Source organism: Marmota flaviventris, chromosome 17, assembly GCF_047511675.1.
Source record: "Marmota flaviventris isolate mMarFla1 chromosome 17, mMarFla1.hap1, whole genome shotgun sequence".
Classification (NCBI taxonomy): Eukaryota; Metazoa; Chordata; class Mammalia; order Rodentia; family Sciuridae; genus Marmota; species Marmota flaviventris.
In genome coordinates this window covers 30,798,837-30,822,608 of record NC_092514.1, presented here as the reverse complement: position 1 = coordinate 30,822,608, position 23,772 = coordinate 30,798,837, and the positions used below count along the sequence as shown (strand labels likewise).

At 53.4% G+C, this 23,772-nt stretch overlaps 1 pseudogene; it reads right to left on the bottom strand.

The window, feature by feature from the left end:
• Nucleotides 1–752: 752 nt before the first annotated feature.
• LOC114084588 (ATP synthase F(0) complex subunit B1, mitochondrial-like) lies at nucleotides 753–23,250 on the bottom strand (annotated as a pseudogene).
• Nucleotides 23,251–23,772: the final 522 nt, after the last annotated feature.

Here is a 23,772-nt window from a genome sequence, read left to right as displayed (position 1 = left end):
TTTTGAATGGCAATTTCTAAAGAATAAGAGTCTCCCCAATGAAAGTCCACTCCCGAGCATGCTAGCTCTCTCTCGCCAGCCTCTCGTGACATTACTCGCTCTCCCATTTGGGGAGCTTGAGGCCGAGGGCAGAGGAGCCATCCTGGGGCTTGAATTAAAGGTAAATTGTGGGGGCTGGGGTTGTGGCTCAGTGGTAAAGCACTCACCTCGCATGTGTGAGACCCGGATTCGATCCTCAGCACCACATAAAAATAAATAAACAAAATAAAGATATTGTGCCCATGTATAACTAAAAAAAAAAAAAGTATTATTTTTTAAAAAAGGTAAATTGTGTGTCTGTGTTTGGGCAGCACTGGAGCACTCCAGGGAGGACTCATTCAGGAGCAGCACTGAGACAAGGAGTGTTGGTTTATTTATTTTTTTCTTGTTTTAATCACTACTTTATTGCATGTTGATGGAATTAATTATAAATTTAAATTGTAGCTTGGTAATCGATCACCAGGCAATATGTTTTAATAAAAGCAAAATGCTTTTTCAAAAGTGATCAGATAACAACTCAAAATGCAGAGATATGATGAGAACTATCTGGCCAACAGATTTAGCTTTCTCACTAAAATAAACTTGAACTTTTCTGTGTTAGGAAAGGTAAACTGTAATTTCAGTAGACAGCAATATAGAAAGATTTTGTCATATCAACCAGTTTCCATTTACTCAGCAACAGTTTATAGCTGTCTTAGTTGGGACAGATACATTTATGTAACTGGCTGTGCTTGAGCCTTCTTTGCAAGCAGCTTGAGACCTGCAATGCACTTGGCAATCATCTCCTTTTTCTGTTGTGCAGAGATGCTCTGCACCACATGCTTCTCCACCAGTTTCTCATGTGCTCTTGTCCCTTTTGATGCATCATATTCTGCACAGAGGTACAGATAATCCGGATGACTCTTTGCTTCCTTGTATGGTAAGCAACTTCCAAGGCCATAGCAATGTTATTTATCTGGACATCAAAAAAATTGTGGCATTTCTGAACCAGCACCTGCTGTGACTTCTCCAACTCAATCATATCCTGGATTAAAGTTTGATGGAAGCCTGCTTCACCTCTTCTAGTTGAACAATTTTTTGCTCATTGAGATTATCAATAAATTCTCTAATAGAGGAACCATATTTTTTACATACAAAAGTAATCCTACTATTGATATGGTAGAGAAGGTCTCTGGGGGTAACTACATATATTTCTTTGGATAGAAACAAGATGAACCCAGTTCCAACCATATAGAGTCCTGTTACATCAGTTTTAGGAAAAGAAATTGGAAGAATTCCTCAGGGATCAGCCCAAGAACAAACCTTTCCTCCATATTCAGGAAGAGGTGGTAGAGGGGCAAGATGTGGCTGCCCTGTGTGAAAGATCCCTGTGGCTACATTACCCTTGGTCCTAGGAAGGCTGCATTCCTGAGCTAGGGGCTCACTCTGATGGCAGAGAAAGTACCACTTGTGAGAGTATGGTCAGCAAATGTCCATGCAGCAGGCTTGGGGTCCCTGTGACCCTGAACAGAGATTCTGTCAGGGGTAGGAGGAAGATGGCTGCTCCAGTTTATTTGTTTTTAATAGGACTTTGTACTGTGGTAAATGCATGTCCCATCTAATTGACCATCTTGACCTCTCTTGAGTGTGTGATTAGTGGCATAAAACAGCCCAACCTCAGGACCTCCTCATCTTCCTAGACTGAAGCTCCATTCCACTAACACTAACCCCTCCCTGACCCCGGCCCTAGTACTCACCACCCACTGCCTGTCCCCATGGCTCCTAGGGACCTCAGAGGCATGGAATCCCTGGCTGGTCTCACTTGGTGTAGTTTCTTCATGGTTCTTCCATGTTGTGGTATGGGTCAGAATTTCCTCCCTTTTCACATGTATTTTCATACATGTACACATTTATAACTGATCTGCTTGCCGACTGAAGCTTTATTGGTATACACTGTCCTTCTTTGTCCCAAGTAACCATTGTATCTCCTATTATGATAGCCACCCCTGTTCTCTGTGGGTCACAGCTTACTGGAATTTTTTTCTATTCCTTTGCTTTCAACCTGTTTGTGTCTCTAGATCTAAAGTGAGTCTTGGGTTGAAGATGTGGCTCAGTGGTAGAGCACTTGCCCAGCACCCACAGGCCCTGGGTTTGAGCCCAGCACAGAAAATAAAAATACATAAAAATAAAGGGAGCCTCTTGCAGAGATCATATAATTGTATCATGGGGGGATATATTTTCTCTATTCTGCCAATCTCCATGTTTGGGTTGGAGAGCTCAATTCATTTACATTTAAAGTAATACTGATAAAGAATGATTTATTTATGTCATTTTGCTATTTGTTTTCTATAAGGCTTCTAACTTTTTTCCCTCATTTCTTGAACTCATGACTTCTTTGAATTTAGTTGATGTTTTTTTGCAGTGATATTCACTTCCTTTTGAATATAGTCCTTTTCCCATCCTTTGTGATTACCCTGGGGATTGCATTTAATATCCTGAAGTTATAACACTTTAAATTGAATTTATACCAGCTCAACTTCAATAACATAAAAAAACTCTGCTCCTTTAGAGCTCTGTCTTCATCTTCTTTCAGTTATTATTACAAAATTACATCTCTGTACATTGTGTGTCCAAAGACACCATTAATTTTTTAATTTGTTAATCTCTTAAATCATGTAGAAAACAAAATGTGGATTTACAAATCAAGGCTACAGGAATAGTAACTCTTGGACTTTTTTTCCCCTCAAGTGTGCTAGTTTTTATTTTTTTATTTTTTATTTTATTTTTATTTTTTTTTGAGAGAGAGAGAGAGAAAATTTTAATATTTATTTTTTAGTTTTTTTCAGCAGACACAACATCGTTGTTTGTATGTGGTGCTGAAGATCGAACCTGGGCCGCACGCATGCCAGGCAAGTGCTTACCGCTTGAGCCACATCCCCAGCCCTCAAGTGTGCTAGTTTTTAAAATCATGTGGAAAACAAGTTGAAGTGACACACTGTTACAATAATACCACATCGCAACTGCAACTGCCCGTGTATTTACCCTTCCTGAGGTCTTTATTTCTTCAAACAGCTTGGGTTGCTGTCTAGAGCCTTCCATTTGACCTGCAGTGCTCCCCTGAGCATGTCTTCTAGGCAGATCTAATAGTAACAAGATTCCTCAATTTTGTTTGTCTGGGAATGTCTTAAATTTGCCCATAATTTTGAAGGGCATTTTTTCAGAATATAGGATTCCTGATTGACAGTATTATTTTTTTCTTTGTCTATGTAGAGCTCACTACCTTCTGTCCTCCTGAGGTACTGATAAGAAATGTGCTGAGGACCTTATTGAAGCTCCCTTGTGTGTGATGGGTCACTTCTCTCATGCTGCTTTTGAGAGTCTCTCTCGTCTGTAGGTTTGTTTTACTATGATATCTCAGCAAGGGTCTCTTTGAGTTCATCTTAGAGTTCACTGAGCTACTTGGATGTTTATATTCATGTCTTCTATCAGATTTGGGGAGTCTTCAGCCACTATTCTTCAAATAATCCCTCTGACCTTCTTTCTTTTTCCTGAATTCCTACAATACATGTACTGGTCTGCTTGATGGTGTCCCTTGGGGTCTCAAGGCTCTGTTCACTTTTCTCTAATATTTTTTCTTTCTATCCCTCAGATTCAATAATTCCAACGATCCTTTCTTGAGTTTTGCTGACTCTTTCCTGACTGCTGAAATCTGACTTTAATTCTCTCCAGTAAATTTTTAAATTCCAGTTATTTTACTTTTCAGCTTCAGAATTTCTCTGGTTTCATTTAGGTTTTATATCTCTTAATTGATATTTCCATTTTGTTCATACTTCATTTTCTTAACGTTGTCCACATCTTTTTTTTTTTCTTCCCACATTTTTGAGACAATTGCTTTGAAGTCTGTGTCAAGCACTGTGCCATCTTGTCTTTCTCAGGAAAAGTTTATTTTGGTTTGTCTTTTTTCCTTTGAACTAAAATATTATCTGTTTCTTTTGATACTTTGTGATTTTTTTTGTTGAAAATTGTAAAATTGAGAAGAAAAAGTGGACCCTAATCTCCTCATGTGGGATTAGGCCCCAACTTCCTTAATAAGACTCCTGTGGTACAAATTAAAATCAAGAATCAATAAATGGGATGGAATCAAACTAAAAGTTTCTTCTCAGCAAATGAAACAATCTATGAGGTGAATAGAGAGCCTACATCTTGGGAGCAAATCTTTACCCCTCACATTTCAGATAGAGCACTAATCTCTAGGATATATAAAGAACTCAAATAGCTAAGCACCAAAAAACCAAATAACCTAATCAATAAATGGGCCAAGGATCTGAACAGACATTTCTCAGAAAATGATATACAATCAGTCAACAACATGCCCCTCCATGCCTTGCAGATATGACCACTTAGATGCTGTTCCTGCCCAAAGACTGTCCTTCCCAAACCTGTGTCCTCAGGCCACATGAAGTCAGGAAAGCCCACACAAGCCAGACATCCCTCTCCCAGTATCTAATGGGTCCCAAAGTTCTTCCCACCCAGAATCACACCTGTACACTCTGCAGCTCTTGTTTGGCAGTGTGACCCTCTTGCTTTTGTCTCTGGGCCACCACCCACTTATCCACTGCAGACACATGCCCTAAGCCCCACTGGCTCAGAGTGTTCCCGTGCCCCATTCCAGGGCATAGAGTCAAACCCCATTGTTCTGTGTACTTTGATTTCATCAATTTTTGGTCAGGATGAGGAGATGGAAACCCAAATCCAGTGTATCTGGTTTGAACACAGGTCTGCCACTTACTTGCTGTGTGAACTTGGATTAGTTATTTAACTTCTCTGTGTGTCAGTTGCCTTATGTGTCAAATGGGTCTCACGACAGCACCTACTTCCTAAGGTTTGGGGGAGTAAGTGTGATACACACAGATCCTCTTAAGGTATAACTGCCCTGGTGCTCCCTAGACAAGGTCTACAGTTCCAACATAGTTCACAGCATGCTCACCTCCATATTGTGTCTGTCTGCTGCAGACTGACCCTCTTGATAGGGGTGGGAGGGTTTTCCTGGGCTTCCTACTATCCAGGCTGTGCAGGCCAGCTGCTCTGCTGTGGCCCAGACACAAGGACTAGAGCACTGTGATGAAGACAGGCGCTGGACTGGCCCACCTGAGGCTCCAGGCCCAGCACAGCCCTCTCCAGGGGTGGAGGGAGCGCCTGCAGCATGCTACACCATAGCCAGCCAACTGTATACCAAGCAGCATCAGAGTTTCCATGGCAGTGATGGCCATGTGCAGCCTTGGCCTCCTGAGTCACTCCAGTGAGTCATGGCCTCTCCATAGCTCCAGAGGCAGGACTCCAGGTCAGCAGCCTGCAGGTACCCTCCCTGTTTCTCTGGCTCCTGGCCATTCCTCCCAACGCCACATCCATGCGACCTTGGATCCTGGCAATGCCATATGAGACTTAGGACACCTGTGTCTGCCCAGGAAACGTCAGGCAGTGGGGCTATCCACATGGCTGGGGGGATCCGCCCTCTCCCTGTGGATGAGGCATAAGGCCTGAGAAGCAGCCATCAGGCGACCAAAGGTCTTGAAACTACAACTGCACAGCCCACACCACAACTCCTGCCCAATCTGAAGAGTCCCTAAGGTCCCCCACCCAGGCCCTCTGCCCACCCGTCACAGCCCAGCCCCACCACCTGGAGGTAGGAGGACAGCTCAGAGCCTGGGAACACACTGTGGAGCCAACCCAGGTCCCCATCCTGGCCACACACCTGCTTCCTGTGTGCTCCATGCCTGTCTTCTTATCTGCAAATTGGAGGGAACAGCAACCCCTATGAGGCCAGGGAGCCTTGAGGAGCATGGAGTAACGTGTGGAGTGTGGCTGGCTCAAGCCCTGGACACGTGTGCTGTCCTTGCTGTGGTTATTTCCCAGATGCCAAGATCCGCCCGCGTGGGCTCTCCCCGTCTTCACTTCTCCCACCTCCTGCTCTGGCTCTTCCCTCCTCACCACCTCTCCCTCTCTCTTCCCACTGTCCCTGCTGGACTTGGCCCTACAGCCCCCTCCCAGAGTCCCTCCTCTCTCCCTACTCTGTCTTGCCCTTTCCTTCAGCCCTCTTGACCTCTACTGTCCCTCCCAATCTGTGTCCTAGGATCATCCCCACCTGGATGTTGTCCAATCACCTTCTACCAAACAGTTGTGATTTTCCCCTGTTCCAAACCTGTTCTTTCATGTCCCCCTAGCCCCTGGTCACTTAACTATACACTGGTATCCCTCTGGTGCCCCAGCCCCACAAGCTGTCATTGGTGGGCTGTTCCAAACCCATCCCTACCCCCGGCGCCCCCACCTGTCCAGCTGCCCTCTCTAAGGCTCCAGCCACGTCCCCTCTGTCCTGCCCTCCATTTTCTCATCCCGATTGCAGGGCACCTCTGACCAGGTCACTGTCCTGCTCTGCTACAGGGGCTCTTCCCCACAGGGAGGGCTCCTCTCTTCCACCAGTAGGAGCCCAGACTCCTGGGTCTCCATGGAAGCTCTGAAGCTCTCTGAGACCCGAGACCCACTTGACTCCATCTTTGGACCTTTTTCTGAATGCTTTACTCACCATTGTTTGTGTTTTTCACCACTGAAAACAAAGAATAAACACGAACAGGAAAACACACAAAAGCTCTCCCCTTAAGGGCACCCTGTGAACTTTTACATGGGGTTACACTCCTGCAATCACTCTCCTGTGCTGCTCCCACCCAGTAACCATTGTTCTGATTTCTATTGCCAGCTCTCCATCTTTACTATTCTGGAAACTTCCATAAGTAGGACTGGGGGAGGGGGGGCGCTGCTCTGAAGTTGGCATGGACTCTGTGCTGTGCCTGTGCACCATGGTCCTGTCCCTGATCTGCTCTGCTCTGTGCTTCTGTATGATGTGCTGTTAATGAGGGTGTCACACTGATTCCATCTTTCTTCTGTTGATGGACAGACAGGGAATGAACACAAAAAGTCCCTGGGGATGCTGACTTACATGCCTCCTAGCCATATGGCTGAGAAAGCAAATGCTGGGCCAAAGGGAGGCTGATGTGGAGTGTGAGAGTCAGCTTTCCATTGCTGTAACACAATGCCTGAGACCTAGGAAGAGGAAGGGCTTATTTTGTCTGACAGTTCTAAAGGTTTCCATCCAGGCCTGCTTTGGGGCCTGTCCTGAGGTAGCACACCATGGAAGAGCACGTGGCAGAGCAATCTTCACAACTCATGTCTGGGATACAAGAGATAAACAAGGAAAAGGCCAGGGTCCCTTCAAGGATTCATTGAAGTGACCTGAAACGTCCTACTAGGCCCCACTTCCTATTTTCCACCACCTCCCAGTAGCACCATCCAGGAACTAGCCTTTAACACGTGGGCCTGTGGGGCACTCTGTCCTCCAGGCAGTCCTGCTGGGATTCACTCCTCATGCTGCATGAGACACACCTACAATTATTCATGTTTCTCTGAAACCCAGATCTGACCAGCACCCTGGCTGCTGAGGCAGGCCCAGAGGCTGCCGGGTTGCCTTGCCTTCATCCTGGGGGGAAAGCATGAGGGTCATCTCTTCAGGGGTCAGTTAGACCAAACTGACAGGACAGAGGCATCTGGGACCTGACTCAGGCCTCTGACTTCTCCTGCTTCACTTGCCATTCCTAGGGCTGCCCTGGTGGCTGATGTCCTGCTGTCTCAGCAGAGCTTGCCATGTGTACTGGAATTGGGGTTATCCCCCCGACTCTGGGCAGTGGCATGGCCTCCCTCCCTCAGCCACGTCACCCCTCTCCCCCAGCCAAGGCTACAGGATGACTCCAAGCCTTGGAAACAACAGAAAAGGGCACAGAGAAGGATTCATAGCAGATGGGGTGCTGTTGGGGCTGTTTGTGGGGGGACTCATGACCCCATGTATGTTCTACAAATCCACATGGGCAATCATAGCACTGTAGGTATATTTGGAGGGCGTGCAGGGGGACACCAAAAATATCCATCAAGAAAGATGGCATTCCCTTCATAGAGAGCACCCTAATCCAAGAGCCCCAGAGAAGGAACCTTCCAGCCCCATCCTGGTTAAGACGCTTCCCTTGAGCAGGTATCACCCTGGACACTGAGGAGGAAGCTCTTGGCCTGGAAGGGCCCCCAGGATTACCCTCCTGTGACTTCGACGAGGGGCCACCTTCTGTCCAAGACTTTGAAGCTTTGAGTGGTGGAATAAGAGTGGGGAGGGTGTGGAGAGCGGCCTCGCATCTGTCCAGGGTCTTTGTCAGAGCCACTGACTAGCAGCGAGCATGCCCTGGCTTCCTACTTCATCTGTCTCTACTGTGTGTGAGCACTCGAGGCTGCAGCTGCAGAATTGAAGTCATTACAAACATGGCCACTGAACACATCTTGGTTTCCACGGCTTATCGTCCCTGTGGCCTTTCCAGCAACATGAGTCTGCTCCTGGGGCCCGTGAGCATGAGCATGAGCACAGCTGTGGGAGGCTTTCCCGGGGCTGCCACAGGGAGGGTAGCACTGCTTCTCTCCTGTCCTCCATGAGGCCACTGGAAGCCATGCTCCTGCTGGGCACTGGCCCCATCAGCCTACTGCCATCTTGACACTGGAATTTTGTGGTGGATACTTGGGTCTTGATTTATATGTCAGTCTGAGGGTGTTTCTTGTCTGCCACAGGCTGTCCTGTGGACACAGGGATCATTGTCATCGCCATAACTGCTCTCCACCAGCAGAGGGCAGGGTGGCACAAACTCTGCTCCCAATGATTCTGAGGGCCTGGCTCTTCAAAGGTCACCTTTGAATTAACAGACAAAACACGCACACACCATGTGCACACGCACCTGCTACACATCACAGGACACACACAACCTGACACACACTCGACACACAGTACTACAACTCACATGCCACACAACATACCATCCTATACTATGCTGTATGAAAAACACGACATGCACATTTCATACACACACACTTCACACATACCACATACATATGCACCATTCTGTGAACCCTATTTTGTGATTCATTATATGGTTATTGTTTGGAAAGATCTCTGTACATGTGTCCCTGTGTCCTGTGTCACAGATCACAGTTCCTGTGTTGTGTGGGGTAGCCATGGGGGGACTTGGGACCTGGAGGAAGGGTTTGCACTCCCCTAGGGCTCACCCTTTTGGGCCATGCTGAGCCCCTCCTTCCCTAGCTGCCTCTGATAATACACTGAGGGATCAGGGCCCCACTGAGGATCACACCTGGGCACCCACAGGACAGCCACACCACATAACTCAGCATCCTCATGCCCTCCATGTGGGCTCCCCTCCACCCCTAACCCACTTGGCCTTTCCTTCTTCTGGCCAAGATGCCAGGGCCTTCCTGCTCAAGGACTTTGCCCTGAGTCCTTCACATTTCTCTAGTAGACTGGCTGCTACCTCCTGGAATGCAGAACTGGGGAGGGGGCTATTAACCATGGAGTGGGCCTCCAGGGTGGGGCTCAGAGGCCTCTTCTCTGAACTCTCCCTCCAGCCCTGACTGTGCCCAATGACCTGCACTGAAGTCCAGGAGCAGCTTGGGGTAGTCTGGGTAGTCTGCTCTTAGGAGGACTTGCTGTGGGGATGTAGCATAGGTGGGAAAAGGGAAGAAAGTTGGGGAGTCCATGAAGGGACTGAGATCCTGGAAGCTGGGATACCATAGGCCCAGGCTGCTCATGGCCACCAGGTGTGCAGGGTACATGGACAGTGCCTCAGTGAGGGGCTTAGGGTCAGATGGCTGGGGACTATTGGAAGTCACAGAAGGGTAGCAGGTACGGGGTGTGACCTGGGGCCCAAGAATCTAGAGTCTTTGTAACTGGATTCGGGCATTCTCCAGTGTCAGAAATGAGAGAAGACAATATAAAATGGAAAAATGAATTAAATCACAATTTGGCCAAAATGGAGGAAGATGCTGATCTGCCTCCACCTGTCCCAGAGAAGCAGTGCCATCTATAGGAAAGAAGCTGGGAGATGCAGATGTGTAGGCCCTGGGGAGCCCTGATAGGTACTGCAGTCAGTTTCCTCCAGCCCTGCATTCCTTCCTGGGCCAGGGCTTTGGCCTGGCCAAAGCTTCCATCCTGGGCATGGGATGGTTGCATGCAGGGAGCTAGGACACTGACAGGTTAATGTAGGGATAGAGAAAAAAGAAATTTGGAATTTCTATGAAATTTTCTGATTTTAACTGGGCCCCGCCACCATCCCCTGTCTTGTCCATTCTGCTGTCTTGAGGGATGTGGGGCTCGCTGACATCTGGTCTTTTATTGCTGGGTTGGTGCAAAGATCTCCTCAAGGGCACACAGAGCTTGAGTGAAAAGAGCCAACTTCTGTGCTTTTCTTTACAGTTCCATTGCATTCTGTGTTCTTAAACAATGCTTGATTTTGTATATTTTAAAGCTTCATAAATGAGCCAACTTGCAAAGTTGCCCACTGGCTCCACCTAGTGGAAGACTTGGGAACCCTGCTCCAAAGACTCCCAGATCTGTGAATAAATTTTTCTGAAGATATTACTGATTGTTCGTCCACCAAGTGGTCTTGCAGGGCTTGTCCCATCCTTTGGTGTGATCTGACCCTTCATCAGAGGGGAAGTGACAGACTGTTAAGAGTCAGTATCAAAATATCCTTTTTGAGACAAATTTGAGCAACAAACCAGGCTTAGAAAGAGTGATTCCCAGACTAAGCTTTTACTAGGAGTCCTGAAACACCTGTGTAGGGTCTTCCAGGTGAAGCACTGGGAGGACTTGCAGTGAAGCCCTTTAGTCAGCATCTGCTCTCCCAGACTCTAGGTTCCCTGGCTGTAGTCACTATCTTATCAAGTTCTCTGGACCCCTATTCACCTTATGGGGCTCCACTTCTCTCAAAGGATCTGGGGGCTATCCACTATGAAGGTCACCAGGGACGCCTGTGAGGACATGGGGCTTACAACGGGTGCTCACACCTACCTCCCCTCTCATTCCCTATCCTTTCCATCCTCCTCAACCTGTGTGCATGGAGAACTTTGCCATCTGAGCCCCCACACTCTCCTCATTCACCCTTGGGCTACCTGCACCTGAGTGTGGTCCCAAAACCCAAACACTTTCTCTAATGGTAGAGGCTAAGAGCTCCCACATCTCCTCTGCCTCATCCTCCCCCTTCAAAAGTGTAGATCCTGCAGTTCTATCTGGGAGTCCATTTGTGATGGGAGCAGGCTCCCAGAGGCCCCAGCTGTGGGGTCAATGAGGCATCAGCACAATGACCAAGTAACCCTGGCTGCTAACTCACATTCAGGGTGGTTGGTAAAAAATTCTATATGTGCAATTAAATTCTTTCTTTATTGTGTTACAAAATGGCACACATTGCTGTGAAAACCTTGGAAGATCAGAACAGGAGGAGATCTCAGACCTGCATGGAGGAGTACCCGAGACCACAGCATCTGAGCCACGCTGCCATCTCTTCTGGTCTATGAGCAGGAGATGGAAGCTATCAGAAGCAAGGAAGCCTTGCTTTGCACACTTCACTGTTGAAGCTGACCTGGAAGGCACTTGGTAGAAGCCTCCCACTCCACCTCCACCAGGGCTGGACATGGCCATTGCCTCCTCTCCACTTGCCAGGGCTGAGTGATGCCATTGTTTGCAGAGGGCCGTGGACATTTACAGTCTGGATTTTCCAAGAGCCAACGCTTCCTTTGCATCTGGGGGAAGGCATATATTTTTATTTACCTTTCACTACAACCACTTCTTCCCTGCAGGAGCATAAGCACCTCTCATGTCAATGTCATTCCTCAAGCCATGTCGGTCAGATCCTTTTTTCCTAGTTCTGGTCCCCATCATTCTCTCCCTTTACCTATAAACTGGACCCATCATCTCAGGCCTGATCAGGAGCACAATCTGCAACCACACTCCCAGCCCAAGACAAAAACTACCCCAGCCCCTAACTGTCCTCTAGAGACTCAGGAGATTCCCAGAAGCTGCCAGAAGGTCACTCCAGAAGAGACCTCGGAACTCACCATATAGTATGCATGAGTCCACTGAGTGTGTTCACTGGGTTAAACATCCATATGGCTTGGTGCAGTGGCCACCCCTGCAATTCCAGCTACTGGGAAGGCTGAGGCAGGAGGATCACATGTGTGAGACCAGCCTGGGCAACATTGTGACATCCTGTGTTGAAATTGAAAAGAAAAAAAAAAGTGTGGGAGAGTGCCCCTGGGATCAATCCACAGTACCACAAATAAACAAATACACCATGTCCAAGAGCCAGCAACAGGGTCCAGGATGGTCCCAGACCTGCCTGTGGAGGAAGCGAGTAGCCAGCACCATCACGCCTGGCCCTGCCTCCGCACATCTGGACCTGCTGCCTGACAGCTGAGTTTGGCTCAGGTTGTCTAGGACAAGGTCGTCCTGGTCTTTATCTTGGCATTTGCCTTTTCTTGACCTGGCTCATCTCAGCCCTGGTCTTGGTCTGGACTTTGGTTTTAGTCTTGAATGGACCCTTGGCCTTGTGCCTTATCCTGCTCTGTACACACAGGCTTCTGTGTACCCTAGATTTAACTTCAATCTAAGTATGTCCAAGTCTCTGAATGGACCCACCAACTCATGGGGCTCCCTCAGAGACAACTTCATGGTAGACTATGCCTGTCACCTCACTGGAACAGCCAGGCAGAACAGCCCAACAGGCAACAGGACAGACCTGGTTCCTCTTTGACTTGTTCCTGTCTGCATCCTCCCCTGGAGGGTCCTGCTAATACCAGGTAGAGCATGGTCCAGGGGGCATATGGGCCTCAGTTCTGGTACCTGCTCTGCCCTTAATTGCTTGGGTACCACTGGCAAAGTCACAAAAACCCCCGAGCATCCTTTGCCATTTAGAAACTGAGGGGAACACTGTTCCCTTACAAACTTGAGGCAGATGGTCCATGACATCAGGTGTGTTGAGCATCCTGCCAGACTCAGGGAATAAAAGGTGCTGTCAACAAAGGAAAGCTCTACTCTCACCGTCTCCCAGCAGGATGGACCTGGGAACCCAGCCTGCCTTCACACCCTCAAGTCGGTGCCCACACTGGGTGCCTCCCCTTCCAGCACCCCACATTTCCTACCCCCACACCTCCCACTTGCTCTGTGCTCACATTCTCTCCCTCTCCCCCTCTAATTTCTACTCCTGGTTCCCCCTGTAACTTCCAGAACATCCAAAAGGAGGTTTAGTCCCACTCCTTGGGCTTAATGCTGGGGCAGAGGCCAGTCCTGCAGCTTAGGGAGGGCCCAGCCTGACCAGGAAGGTGATGGTGCCAGCTCTGTGGCCATGCCCTGCTTGACATTGGCCTGCAGACCTGGCCAGAACTCTGCTAGGGATGGAGCCTCTCAGAAGAATGCTCCAGGGCTGCTGGGAGAGTGCTACAGGGAGTGGCAGGCAGCACTGCAGGGCTCTCAAGGCATAGGACTAGTGGCCAGAGCAGAGCCCCATGTGGGAAGCACCACTGTCTAGCATATAGCAGACAGATGTTCCCCAAAGGCCCAGCCAATGAGTGTGCACAGAGCATTCCAAGAACACATATCTGTGGGCCAGTGCACACAACCCCCTGGTTAAAACCTCAGAACCAAAAATGTACAGAGCTGGGGGCACCTTGGCCTGAGTCCATCTGACAGGCAGATCTGTTCTTGCTCTCTGTGGCCTTCTGTGCAGCGGCATCATGGCCCTGCCCATTCTGTCCAGCTTCTCAGCTCCTTCACCTTCACTCTTCATCACACATCTGAAATAAAATTTCCATATCACATTTCACATCCTGCTCTACTGGCTTAACAACCATCCTCCTCCCGCTTTCAAGTGCTTGACAATTTCTAGAAGTGGCCAAATGAGCAGAGTTTCTTCTGATTGTTCCATCTGCATTGTTTAGCCCAAGGGATGTGAGCTTGAGGCTGGGTTGTGTGCTGGTCCAGTTACCAACTCGCTTTCCAAATACTTCCTACTGGCTTCTTGGCCTGTAAATATTTGGAAATGTCCAATTCATCTCAACCTCACTGGCACTTGATATTTTCATTTTGAGAAAGGTCTTCCCTGATCAGGAGGGTGAGATCTGACCTCCTGGCTTGGCTTTTTATTTGTTTCCAAGTTCTGAGTTCTAAGGCCTCACTAGGGTTTATGTGTTTGCCCAATCTCTTAGGTTTTGGTTTTTCTCCTGAAAGTCCCTGTTGATGGCTCTGAATGAAGATAAGTATGATTTCCTTAAACTCTGACTTCAAGTTCAGAGGAGCCATGCAGAGCCCAACCCAGTCTGACCACGGGGGTTTGGGATGCTCAAGAGGGATGCAGTGAGAGGCTCCAGGAGAAAAGTGATGTGGAGGGGCTGGAGGGCCAGGAGATGCCAGGGGAGGGAGATCAGCCCTGAATGCTGGTGGGGAGCAAGGGAGGCTCTTGCTTGTGCTCTTCAGAAAAAGAGAAGGATACAGAGGAGCCTGAGCACTGGTGGGTGAGGGGCACTCACCAGCAGGGAACTGAGGTGACTGTGTGCTAGTGGGCAAGGGGCCCTAACCATCAGGATTCAGAGTCCATGAAACCTTTTGGAGAATATACCTAAGCCCAATGTCTCAGTGAATTCAGTGATGGTGGGACAATGGTGCGTTCTCACAGGTCTCAGGAAGTCCTCCATGATGGTGGGAAGATTTTCTTTGCCACATTTCACACTGATCTGTCAAGGTGGGAATTGCACATGATCCACAGATCCCAGAGGGCTTCATCTCTGGTGAAAAGAGAGTCACACATCATAGAAGGTCCTGACAAGAGTTGGAAATTTAGCTTTAATTCACTGGTCACAGGGACCTCAGAAATCCTGGGCATGTTTCAATAATCCATAAGAGTACAGTGACTTGAGCAAGAGTGTGGAAATTCTGGAAAATGAGTGAACAAACCAGGTCCCCAGTGCTATTGGAATTGAGATCCACCAACAATTGTCTTGTGGTTTTCAGAAATTGGTGAGAAGTCTCTGAATGACGGCACCAAAATGTAAGCAAGGTTGTTTGAAAGAAGAATATCCAGAATTTTCTCCAAGGCTTCAGTAGTGTTGACCTGGACATTCAGTTAAGACCGAAGATGTTGTACTGGCATTAGAGGAAAAGGGACTCACCCATAAGGTTCATAAACTGAGCCAGGTAGCACAGGAATCAGAGAAGACTGAGCATTGGTGGGTACAGGGCAATACCCCCAGGATTCAGAAGAGATTTTGAGGACTGGTGGGAGAGGGGCACTCACACGGAACCCCGAGGACACTGAGAATTAGAGGACTAAAAATGCTTACACTCAGGACCATGGACACTGAGCCTTTGTGGAGAGAGGCACACATCCACAGAACACAGAGGAGACTGAGCATTGTTAGGTGAAGGGAACCATCCAAGGATGCTGAGGAGACCGAGCAGTGCAGAACAAGCGGCAACAAACCACAGGACCCAAAAAACACTGAGCACTGGTGTCAAGATGGGAATCGCACATACAAAGGCAGAAGAGATTGAGCACTGCTGGGCAAGGGTCACCACCCTAAAGACCCTGAGGAAACTGAGAACTGGTGAGTAAAAGGTGATCATCAAGAGGACCCAAGAAAGAAAGAGAACTGGTGAGCTCGTTGTGTTCAGCTACAGGTTGAAAGGAGATTGAGCAATACTAGGTGAGGTGTGCTCACCTGAAGAAGGCAAGAAACTCAGAAACTGTGTAGACCTATGATAGGCCACAGGGACCTCACGAAATTGAGCACTGAAGGGCGAGGTACACTCTACACAAACAATAAGAAAATTTTGAGCACTTGTACCTAACAGGCATCATGAGAAAAAGAGAAGACTGAGCACTGAGAGACTAAAGGTGCTACCACAAGAAACATAGAGACTGAGCAAAAGTGGGAGAGGGGCGCTCACCCACAGGGCACAGAGTCCTGGGAACCTTTGCTAGAGAATCCTTCCACTCAATGTCTCGGTTACCTTGGTAAGGGTGGGACAGTGGTGCTATTTCCCAGGTCTCAGGGAATTCTCCATGATGGTGGGGAGCTGTCCTTGGCGGCCACAGTTCCCACTGTCCTGTCAAGGTGGGCATTGTTCCTGATCCAAAAGTCCCAGAGAGTTTTTCCCTGGAGCAAAGATAACGCCCAGTGGAAAGTTACAGGAGATCTGAAAAGAGTAGGATATTTGACTTTCATCCAGTGGTCCCAGGACTTCCAAAATCCTGGGCATGTTGCAAGCATCCACAGAGCACAGCCAACTGAGCACAACACTGGGGAAATAGTGGCAAATGAGCGAGTGATCAATCCCAGGCATTCAAGCTGTTTGAAATTAGATCCACTAACTATAGTTTTGTGGTTGCAGGCTCTGTTGAGAAGCCTGTCTGAATGACTTCAGGAAAGACCAAACATGGTCTTTGGAAATACAGAGGAAAGACTCAGATTGCTCCAAGGTTCCCAGGAAGTGTTAATGAGGGACCCCCATCTCAGGTCAAAGAGGGTGTCCTTGCAAAGAAGAAAAAGGCACACACCCAAAGAGTTCATTCAAAGAGCCAGATGGCATAGAGCTAAGAGGACATAGGGCACTGAAGGCTGAGGGGCACTAACCCAAAGAGCAAAAGCTGCTGAGCAGTTGTGGGTGAGGGGCGCTCACTCCCAGGCCCCGAAGAAGAATAAACACAGGTGGGACATAAAGGACAGGTGCCACCCACAGGAACCTGAGAAGATGAGCACTGCTGGGCAAAAGGCAGAAGCCCAGAGGCCACAGTGAAGGATCAACACTAACAGGCATGGGGCCCTACCAAGCAGGACCTTGAGAAAAGGAAACAGGGCTGGGAATGGGGGCCTACACTCAGAGGACATGGAGCACTTTGAGCAATGCTGGGTGGGGGAGCTCACACGCAGGGCCCAGAGCACACTGGGGAATGGTGGACCCTGGGGCACTCACCCACAGCAACAAGGCCAGGACAAAAAAAAAAAAGGGGGAAGCGCGCTACCTCCAAGAAACTAGGGAACCTGAGTCCCCTTGGGCCAGAACTGCTCCCCTCCACACTCAGGGCGGTCTGAGCATTGCTGGGTGAGGGGCGCTCACCCACAGGACCCAGAGAAGTCTGAGTGCTTGGGGGACTGAGGATGCTCAGCCACAGCAACCCTAGAGACCGAGCACTGGTAGCAAAGGGGCGCTCACCTAAAGGGCTCAAAGTCCTGAGAACCTTTGTCAGAGGATCTCTTGGTCACATGCTTCAGTTACTGGGGCCAGGGTGGGACAGCCTGCAATGTTACATGCCTCAGGAGGTCCTCCAAGATGATGGGGAGGTGTTCTTGCCTAATCTCCCACCTTCCTGCCCAGGTGAGGTTTGTTCCTGATCCAAAGGTCCAACAGGGTACTTCTCTAGGGCCAAGGTAGGGCCTGGTGGCAAGACCCAAGAGATCCTGACAAGACTTGTACATTGGCCTTACAGCCACTGGTCAGGGACCTTAAGATCCTGGGCATGTGACAGTCATGCACAAGAGCACATCCCCATGAGCAAAAGAACCAGGAACTGGTGACTCAGCTGGGATGGATCCAGGTCCTTCATACCCTTGGAGTTGAGATGCCCTAACAGTGAGTGGTCTTGAGCTCACAGGTTTTGTGGACAAGCCTGCCTGAAGGGCCACAGCAAAGGCCAAGCAAAGTGTGGGCCAAGAGCAAGTATCCATGGTGCTCTCCAAGTTTCCCAGGTGGCCTTGACAGGGACGCTTCACCCCTCAGGCCAAAGAGGGTGTCCCAGCCTGGGAGGGAGAGAACCCACCACCCACACAGTTCGCTCCCCAGGCACCAGGGGGCATTGGGGTTCAGAGGAGACTGGGCCCTGGCGGGCGAGGGGCGCTCACCCACTGGGCCCAGGGCAGACTGAGCACTGGGGAGGGAGAGGCACCACCCCCGCAGGCCCCGGAGGAGACCCCCTGAGCACTGCTGGGCGAGGGGCGCTCACCCACAGGACACAGAGGGGACTGAGCCGGGGGGCGCTCAGCCTCAGGACACGGGGGACCCCGGGGACCTGCGGGCGAGGGGCGCTCACCTGCGGGCCCCAGAGCTCACTGGTCCTTAGGGCCCCTGAGGGGCTCACACAGGAGGCCCGGGCGCACCGAGGACCTGCGGGCAAGGGGCGCTCACCCGCAGGGCTCAGAGTCCCGGGCACCTTTTACAGAGGATCCTTCGGCCCGGAGTCCCCCGTTACCTGGGTCAGGGTGGGACAGTGGTGCCCTTTCACTAGTCTCAGCAGTACCTCCAAGATGGAGGGGAGATGTCCTTTACAGAATGTCCCTCCATCCTGCCTAGGAGAAGGGCATTGCTCCTGATCCAGAGGTCCCACAGGGTTCTTCCCTAGGGGCCAAGAGAGCGCCTGGTGGCCCTTGACTGCTGTCAAGGGTCCCCATGGAGATGCTCACACCCTGGGAAATTGGCCCTGCATCCACTGGTCCCAGGGACCTCCGCAATCCAGGGTGCATGCCAGGCTTGCACAGGAGCACAGCCCCAGGGGCAGAAAGGCCAGAAAATGCTGTGTCAGGAGGGATGGATCCGAATCCTTGGGTGTGCTTGCCCTTAGAGTTCAGATGCCCTAACAGTGAGTGGTCTTGGGCTCCCAGGTTTTGAACACAGGCCTGCCTGCAGGGCAGCACCAAGGGCCAAAAGCCAGGTGTTTGCCAGGAGGAGCTCTCCACCTTACACCAAGTCTCCAGGGTGGCGTACTCCGCAGGGACTCTTCACCCTTCAGGCCAAAGAGGGTATCCCAGCCTGGGAGAACAAGACCCCAGCCACACAGTTGGCTCCACAGGCGCCAGGTGGCCTCAGGGCTCAGAGGAGACTGGGCCCTGGCAGACAAGGGGAACTCCCCCACAGGCCCAGAGGACACTGAGCCCTGGCAGGCGAGGGGCGCTCACCCACAGGGCCCAGGGCAGACTGAGCACTGGCGAGGGAGGGGCACCACCCACGGGCCCCAGAGGAGACCCACTGGGCACTGCTGGGCGAGGGGCGCTCACCCGCAGGCCCTGGAGGACAAGGAAGCCTGCTGGGCCCCCCCACAAGGCAGGCGGCTCACCCACAGGACCCCGAGGACACTGGGCACTGGCTGGCGAGGGGTGCTCACCAGCAGGGCCCAGAGCGCCCTGGGGACTGCAGGCTGCCTGAGGCGCTCACCCACAGCCAGCAGGCCAGGCCCAGCACTGCCGAAGGGAGGGGTGCTCACCACCAGGAACTAAGGAAGCCTGAGCCCCCCAAGTGCCAGGGCGGCTCCCCTCCACACTAAGTTCGCCAGGAGCATTGCTGGGCAAGGGGCGCTCACCCACAGGGCCCAGGGCAGACTGAGCACTCGCGAGGGAGGGGCACCACCCACGGGCCCCAGAGGAGACCCACTGGGCACTGCTGGGCGAGGGGCGCTCACCCATCAGGACCCAGAGGGGACTGAGAGCCAGGAGCGCTCAGCCTGGGGACACAGAGGACAACAGGAACCCGAGGGCAAGGGGCGCTCACCCGCGGGGTCCCAGAGGTCACTGGTTCCTGGCGTGCCTTGGGGGCTAACCCCAGAGGCCCAGGCACACCAAGGACCTGCAGGCGAGGGGCGCTCACCCGCAGGCCCCAGAGGACAAGGAAGCCTGCTGGGCCCCCCCACAAGGCAGGCGGCTCACCCACAGAACCCCGAGGACACTGGGCACTGGCAGGCGAGGGGCGCTCACCCGTAGCACGCAGTGCAGAATGAAGGCCAGGGACCCAGGGGCCCTCCCAGAAGGACCCTGGGGAAAGGGAACAGGCCTGCGACCCCAGGTAGTTGGGGCGGGGGCCGCCACGCATGCACCAGTAGCACCCCAGAGCACACTGAGCACTGCAGGGCGAAAGGCGCTCACCAGCAGGGCCCAGAGCGCCCTGGGGACTGCAGGCCACCTGAGGCGCTCACCCACAGCCAGCAGGCCAGGCCCAGCACTGCCGAAGGGAGGGGTGCTCACCACCAGGAACTAAGGAAGCCTGAGCCCCCAGAGGGCCAGGGCGGCTCCCCTCCACACTAAGTTCTTCAGGAGCACGGCTGGGCGAGGGGCGCTCACCCACAGGGCCCAGGGCAGACTGAGCACTGGCGAAGGAGGGGCACCACCCATGGGCCCCAGAGGAGACCCACTGGGCACTGCTGGGCGAGGGGCGCTCACCCCTCAGGACCCAGAGGGGACTGAGAGCCAGGAGCGCTCAGCCTGGGGACACAGAGGACAATAGGAACCTGCGGGCCAGGGGCGCTCACCTGCAGGGTCCCAGAGGTCACTGGTCCCTGGCGCGCCTTGGGGGCTAACCCCAGATGCCCGGGCACACAGAGGACCTGCGGGCGAGGGGCGCTCACCCGCAGGCCCCGGAGGACAAGGAAGCCTGCTGGGCCCCCCCACAAGGCAGGCGGCTCACCCACAAGACCCCGAGGACACTGGCCACTGGCGGGCAAGGGGCGCTTACCCGCAGCACGCAGTGCAGAATGAAGGCCAGGGACCCAGGGACCCTCCCAGCAGGACACTGGGGAAAGGGAACAGGCCTGGGACCCCAGGTAGTTGGGGCGGGGGCCGCCACTGGCGCACCAGTAGCACCCTAGAGCACACTGAGCACTGCAGGGCGAGGGGCGCTCACCAGCAGGGCCCAGAGTGCCCTGGGGACTGCAGGCCGCCTGAGGCGCTCACCCACAGCCAGCAGGCCAGGCCCAGCACTGCCAAAGGGAGGGGTGCTCACCACCAGGAACTAAGGAAGCCTGAGCACCCGAGGGCCAGGGTGGCTCCCCTCCACACTAAGTTCGCTGGGAGCACTGCTGGGCGAGGGGCGCTCACCCACAGGGCCCAGGGCAGACTGAGCACTGGCGAGGGAGGGGCACCACCCACGGGCCCCAGAGGAGACCAACTGGGCACTGCTGGGTGAGGGGCACTCACCCCTCAGGACCCAGAGGGGACTGAGAGCCAGGAGTGCTCAGCCTGGGGACACAGAGGACAACAGGAACCCGAGGGCAAGGGGCACTCACCCGCGGGGTCCCAGAGGTCACTGGTCCATGGCGCGCCTTGGGGGCTAACCTCAGAGGCCCGGGCACACTGAGCACCTGCGGGCGAGGGGCGCTCACCCGCAGGCCCCGGAGGACAAGGAAGCCTGCTGGGCCCCCCCACAAGGCAGGAGGCTCACCCACAGGACCCTGAGGACACTGGGCACTGGCGGGAGAGGGGCGCTCACCCGCAGCACGCAGGGCAGAATGAATGCCAAGGACCCAGGGGCCCTCCCAGCAGGACCCTGGGGAAAGGGAACAGGCCTGGGACCCTGGGTAGTTGGGGCGGGGGCCGCCACACATGCACCAGTAGCACCCCAGAGCATACTGAGCACTGCAGGGCGAAAGGCGCTCACCAGCAGGGCCCAGAGTGCCCTGGGGACTGCAGGCCGCCTGAGGTGCTCACCCACAGCCAGCAGGCCAGGCCCAGCACTGCAGAAGGGAGGGGTGCTCACCACCAGGAACTAAGGAAGCCTGAGCCCCCAGAGGGCCAGGGCAGCTCCCCTCCACACTAAGTTCACCAGGAGCACTGCTGGGCGAGGGGCGCTCACCCACAGGGCTCAGAGTCCTGGGCCCCTTTTGGGGAGATGCCCTCAGCCCCAAGTCTCCCTTTCCTGGGCCAGGATGGACAGTGGTGCACTTTTCTCAGGTCTCAGCAGGTCGTCTATGACGGTGGGGATATGTCCTCTGCCAAATCTGCGGAGCTCCTGCCCAGGTGGGCGTTGCTCCGGATCCAAGGGTCCCACAGGGTTCTTCCCTGGTGCCCAGAGAGTGCCCCGTGGCGCGTCCCAGGAGATCCCCACAGGCCTTGGAAATTGGCCCCGCATCCACTGGTGCCAGGGACCTCCGTAATCCCGGGCAGGTTGGGGTCATGCACAGGAGCGCAGCCCCATGGGCCGAAAGGCCAGAAAATGGTGTGTCCAGCGGGATGGATCCGGGACCCGGGTGCCCTGGGAATTGGGATCCCCTAACAGTGTTCTTGGGGTCGCAGGTTTTGAGCACAAGCCTGCCTGCAGGGCCGAACCAAAGGCCAAAAGCCAGGTGTTTGCCAGGAGGAGCTCTCCACCTTGCTCCCAGTCTCCAGGGTGGCATCCTCTGCAGGGACTCTTCACACCTCAGGCCAAACAGGGTATCCCAGCCTGGGAGAGCAAGACCCCAGCCACACAGTTCCTTCCCCAGGGGCCAGGTGGCCTCAGGGCTCAGAGGAGACTGGGCCCTGGCTGGCAAGGGGAACTCCCCCACAGGCCCAGAGGACACTGAGCCCTGGCAGGCGAGGGGCGCTCACCCACAGGGCCCAGGGCAGACTGAGCACTGGCGAGGGAGGGGCACCACCCACGGGCCCCAGAGGAGACCCACTGGGCACTGCTGGGCGAGGGGCGCTCACCCCTCAGGACCCAGAGGGGACTGAGAGCCAGGAGTGCTCACCCTGGGGACACAGAGGACAACAGGAACCCGTGGGCGAGGGGCGCTCACCCGAGGGGTCCCAGAGGTCACTGGTCCCTGGCGCGCCAGGGGGGCTAACCCCAGAGGCCCGGGCACACCGAGCACCTGCGGGCGAGGGGCGCTCACCCGCAGGCCCCGGAGGACAAGGAAGCCTGCTGGGCCCCCCCACAAGGCAGGTGGCTCACCCACAGGACCCTGAGGACACTGGGCACTGGCGGTCGAGGGGCGCTTACCCGCAGCATGCAGTGCAGAATGAAGGCCAGGGACCCAGGGGCCCTCCCAGCAGGATCCTGGGGAAAGGGAACAGGCCTGGGACCCCGGGTAGTTGGGGCGGGGGCCGCTACGCGCGCACCAGCAGCACCCCAGAGCACACTGAGCACTGCAGGGCGAAAGGCGCTCACCAGCAGGGCCCAGAGCGCCCTGCGGACTGCAGGCCACCTGGGTCGCTCAGCCACAGCCAGCAGGCCAGGCCCAGCACTGCCGAAGGGAGGGGTGCTCACCACCAGGAACTAAGGAAGCCTGAGCCCCCAGAGGGCCAGGTCAGCTCCCCTCCACACTCAGGTCACCTGGAGCACTGCTAGGCGAGGGGCGCTCACCCCGAGAACCCTGAGCAGCCTGAGCGCTGGGGGTTGAGGGAGCTCACCTGCAGCAACCCTGGAGAATGAGTGCCGGTGGGCGAAGGTCGCTTGCCCCCAAGGCTCAGAGTCCGGGGCACCTTTTGCAGAGTATCCCTCGTCCCCATGTCCCCAGTTACCTGGGCCAGGGTGGGACAGTGGTGCCCTTTCACTCGTCTCTGCAGTTCCTCCATGATGGAAGGGAGATGTCCTTTGCTGATGTCCCTCCATCCTGTGGAGGAGGAGGGCGTTGCTCCTGATCCACAGGTGTCACAGGGTTCTTCCCTTGGGCCAAGAGACCACCTGGTGGCATGTGCCTGCTGTGGAGGGTCCCCGTGGAGATGCTCACACCCTGGGAAATTGGCCCTGCATCCACTGGTCCCAGAGACCTCCGCAATCCAGAGCATGTGCCAGGCATGCACAGGAGCACAGCCCCAGGGGCAGAAATGCCAGAAAATTGTGTCATGCGGGATGGATCAGGTTCCTTGGGTTTGCGTGCCCTAGGAGTTGAGATGCCCTAACAGTGAGTGGTCTTGGGCTTGCAGGTTTTGTGGACAAGCCTGCCTGATGGGCCACAGCAAAGGCAGAGCAAAGTGTGGCCAAGAGCAAGTATCCATGGTGCTCTCCAAGTTTCCCAGGTGGCCTTGACAGGGACGCTTTATCTCTCAGGCCAAAGAGGGTGTCCCAACCTGGGAGGGAGAGACCCCACCATCCAC